The sequence below is a fragment of the Agrilus planipennis genome, unplaced genomic scaffold (genome assembly GCF_000699045.2).
Source record: "Agrilus planipennis isolate EAB-ADULT unplaced genomic scaffold, Apla_2.0 scaffold7, whole genome shotgun sequence".
NCBI lineage: Eukaryota > Metazoa > Arthropoda > Insecta > Coleoptera > Buprestidae > Agrilus > Agrilus planipennis.
In genome coordinates, this window is record NW_020439340.1 from 1,724,771 (window position 1) to 1,729,501 (window position 4,731).

General features: G+C 34.4%; 1 long non-coding RNA gene across 1 annotated transcript in view; it reads right to left on the reverse strand.

Moving 5' to 3' along the window:
• Nucleotides 1-1,011: 1,011 nt before the first annotated feature.
• The window catches only part of LOC112905698, a 63,297-nt gene continuing 59,577 nt past the window's right edge, over nucleotides 1,012-4,731 (reverse strand). Inside the window, exon 3 of the long non-coding RNA XR_003231947.1 lies at nucleotides 1,012-1,410. This is a non-coding gene — a long non-coding RNA (uncharacterized LOC112905698). The remainder of the gene's footprint in view (nucleotides 1,411-4,731) is intronic.

Here is a 4,731-nt window from a genome sequence, read left to right on the forward strand (position 1 = left end):
ACAAAGAGGCACAATCNAATAGTAGTTGGTATGAAAATATATGTACAACATAAAAAAGATCCCTGAGCTGTGAGATATAACTTATTTTAGAGTACAAGAGCACGGTGAAAAATTCTCGGCCTCTCATTAAAAAAAAATATTTCATTTTTCTACATAATCTTCCTTGACTTGGTCCAGCGATTCTCCAACATCAATATTCCTTCCCGGAGTTGACAGTGCGGAAAATCCATTTATGGCCCCCTGAACGTCTTAATGGGACGCGAAGCCCTTATCAGAAACAAATTATGGGAATAGATGGTAGTCTCAGAGTGCCAAAGTAGGAGAATTGGGAAAATGATCGACCAAATTGTACCCCAAATCCTGCATTTTCCCATCGCCAACATACTTTTGTGAGCAGGTGAGTTGTCCTGGTGAATGGTGATTTTCTTCTTCTTCAAACCAGACTTTTTTTACGAATTTTAGCATCCAGCTGGTCAAGAAGAATGGAGTAACATTTGCCTGTAATTGTTTTGCTCCTAAACATCCCTCATACGCGATTAAAACTACTCTACTGTCCCACCCATTTTGTTATCCAGAAAATAAGTAATATCTGACAGCTCGGTGATCTTGGACTAAAAGTAACAGTTCAGTTTGTTTTTAAATTTGATTCATAATTGCACCTTTAACTTTGGGAAGCAAATAGAATTTCTGTACAGCTAATGAAGAAATGCATCGTAAACATTCTAAAAGCTGAAATTTTAACATCAGCTGGTTAAATTATGTAGATATACATACAAAGGTGTTTTTTCACGATAAAAATCAACGGAAAAATATAAGTATTTTGAAACAGGTGATTTGACTTACCGCCACGCAGACCAGTATATTGCCAATAGTGGTTCCTAATATGACGATTACAAGTATAACAGTGATGACGATCGTTTGCAAGGTGGTAAATTGGGGTTCTTCCTCTATTGTAACATTCCATGTAGTCACGTTGCCATCGTATGGGTCGCTTATGTTTGGAGCCATGCGAATACCTATTCGACCATCGAGGAATTCATCTAGAAGATATAAACTGATGTCTGCGTGCGTTTCTCATTTATTTAGCGGTTTAGCCGGGCAAATCCTCAGCCTCTTGAGTGGCTCGCGAAAAACCGAAGGAAAAGTAGAAATTAATCAGGGAGGAAGGGATGACGGAGAGCGTGTGTATATATGTTCAAGTCGAAAGTTTTCCCGGCACGAGGGGTTATTGTATAAAGCGGCTTAGTTCCGAGGGCTCGGCGTGAAGAATATGCCGGATTTATTTGATACGGATCATAATTTAAAATTCAAATGTTTTCCAAGCTTTTTATCAGGTACGTTTCTATCTGGACGTCCTGGCCGTCGATCAATATTTCGTCGAATCCTGAGCACCACTTTGACTCCATTTATCTGCAACAATATTAAAATTTTATTGAATAAACATCAACAGTTCGTTCGGTTTTTCTCTTTTTAATTTTTTTTTAATTATCGGCAGATGTTCAAAATTTCAAATGAACCTCGACAAATTCAATCAAATGCCTCTGACGCGATGATAATCCCAGCAACATGGTCAAAGGGCACATCTACCTACTGCACAGTGATATTTTAAGCTGATTAATAATTTTTCAGAGAGGAATACGTTTGGACAACAATTCCAGCCTGCTTTTGGGCAAATTTCGATAAAGAGAACTACGTAAATCATCTGAATAATCGGTTAAAAGATTATTAATCGATTATTTTAATTTATTATATCTATTGTCGATTATTTTCCTATAATCGACAAACGATTGTTAAATTTATTAATCGCTCACCCCTACAGCAAACTTAGTTTTACTTAACTGATATTACTTTGTTGGTGGTTCCACTGTTTTTATCGAAATCTTTCTATAGATTGCCCAGGGCCGGCATAAGATTGCTAAGTTTGGTTTTCTTAGAATAATGCGTCTAGTTAACAACCTCCCAAGTATGTTGCCTATTTCAGAAACACCCTATATTTATACGTATCAAAGAAATTTAAAATATTGTTTTGAAGATGAGTTTAGTTTTTTTGTTTTTATTTGTCATCTATTTCTGCTAGATTTCCTATCAATGTAATACATTGTTGGAAATACAATCGAGAATGCTTTCCTATTACAGTTTCATTTACGACATGTGTAATCAATCTTTTCAGAACAAATACCTGACACACTTAGCAGATTTGACACTTTGAACTTATCAAATCCAGCGGGACTAATCGACATTTCCTTTAAGTACTTATCGGAACAAAGTTACAACACAAATATCGTATTCTCTAGCTACAATATATGAAGAAAACTTATTTTGTTCAGTAGTTTTCTTAAACTACCTAGATAAGTATAGAATACATATAAAACTGTGACTATGGGGAGTTTGTGGAAAGAACAATTGCAAATTATCTTTTTTCTACTCTGAATTATAATTTAATTCTAACGTTCCTTTGAAAAAATAAGAACCTGTGTTAGATCAACAATTATAAAAATCTTTCTTTAACAACTTTAAGACAGCAGGTAAAAGTTGGTCTGTGTTCTGTCGGAGCTGCCTGCGACGCGCTGATGAGATCCAAAAAGATCGAAATCGCGATCCGCGTTTGGCAGTTTCGACAGAATACAGACCACTTCGAATTATTTTATTCTTTCTTTAACCTTCGGCGTTTAATAAATTTATAAATATTATCATAATTGCAAACCTTTTCCTGTTTAATTACTTATTCTTTTGACATCTAAAGTTTTTGTGCGTGTTCCGCCTCATTTGAATTCTAACGAAGTAACCTACCTAACCCTTAAATCTTTAAATTGAATATAAATTTGATTTACAAAGCAGATAAGTGCTTCTGCGAATCTTAATTGATTTATGTAGAAAATTTCGCTCGGTTTAATCAGATTTGTGCGAGTGCCAGAACCGTCAGTTTGAGAATAAATTCGTTCACTTGAAATGCTACAAGTTGTCCACGATTTCTATTGAAAACATGTAGATTACGTATGTTGTAACACCAAAATAACGACATTTTAAAACAATTTTTCAGTTAGTTTTTTTACGCGTTTGATTGCGCTGTATTAGGAGAAAATTGGTGACCCAAATTTAAATTAAATTAACACAAAGGAAAGGTATCGATGAAAACAATTTTTAACAGTATTTAAATGAATAGTAATATGCGCTAAGTGCTGTAAGCTTAATATTCTTTTATTTCTTTGACTTTCTATTTTGTAACATACGTAATATAAATTCGATTATGAGCATGGCATTGTTTTCAAAACAAACGAGTATTCAATAATAATCCTCAAATTGTTGGGGTAAGTTGTTAACCCAGTTTCTGAAGTTGGTTGAGATGTATTTTATTCTATTTATAGAAGAAAATAAAAATTTTTCGTTTTTAGTAGGTACTTCAGTAGTTTATTATATATACAATTGTTTTGTTATTTTGTTGGATTGTCGTTGTTTTGGGATAAGTATATTATGTAGATGGTAACCTTCTAAATGCATGGAATAGATACATTGGCTATCAAGAAGGCGCCACAATCTGGCCCTTAATTTATACGTGTCCTTTGTTCAGGGTTAAAATGATCGTTTATAGTCCCTTTCCAAAGATTCGTTTTTACGTCCTCGGCTGAAGGCCATCAGGAACAATACCTTATTAATAAAATTCGCGAAATATTTCCATCCAATACCAACGTTACGTAAAAAATAAATTATGGCTTAAACGATTCGATTTTAAGTCCTGCTGGTGGCAGATATTAATGTCGGATGGGAACGCTAAAAAATTGTTTCATCTTTTTTTATTGAAAAGGGCAAACATAATGGCGGACCTTGGGACCCATATTGCTACTATTTTTCACTCGTAAACACTAAAAAATTATGATTAGATTCGAGTTTTTGTGATGAAAGGTATTAGTAGCATAACAGATAATTGTAATTTGGAAAAGATTTAGTAGAATAATTACAGAATAAATGTAAGTGTTTGAAACAAAAATTACTAACAAAGTTTTTGTATCTATGGCGAAAAAACTGTTCTTGACATACAAAAAATATTGAACTAAAAAAACTGGGGAACTTTCCTCTATTTATGTAAATTGTGTAGAATACTTTTTGCTTCTAAATAAAGATGATTTGCATTGAAAGAACTTAAACGTAATCCGGTAAAGTTAAAGAAGTTTCCTGAATGTATTTTTGAGAAACTGTGGTGGGCTACACAAACATTTCATCATTCAAATGAGAGATGCTTAGTCTTATTTTTTCTCCCAGTTAAAATGTATGTAAATACGAAAACTGTGGAGTGGAAGAAACCGTCGAAAAGCATTTGTCATAAGGTGTTTGTTGAATTGCCAGAATTTTTGAAATTACATTGTTTCCAATGCGCTACTATATGGCGTTCCGTCTAATAAATTATTTAAATTCAGGAAGTCAGATAAGTCAGGATAGAAGGAGTAGTAGGGATATAAAGCAGAGGATAGCGCAGGGTCGCCTTTAATAAAAAGAAGTCACTTCTATGCTCGCGAACGGTTAATTTAGAAATTCGAAAAAGGTTGTTAAAGGCGTATGTCTGGAGCGCGACGTTGTACGAGTGCGAAACATGGACAGTGGGCGCGGTGGAAAAGAAAAGGTTAGAACCATTCGAAATGTGGTGTTATAGGCGGATGATGAGGATAACGTGGGTAGAAAAGGTTAGAAATGAAGAGGTATTGGAAAGAATAGGAGAACAGAGGACTCTATGGAAGT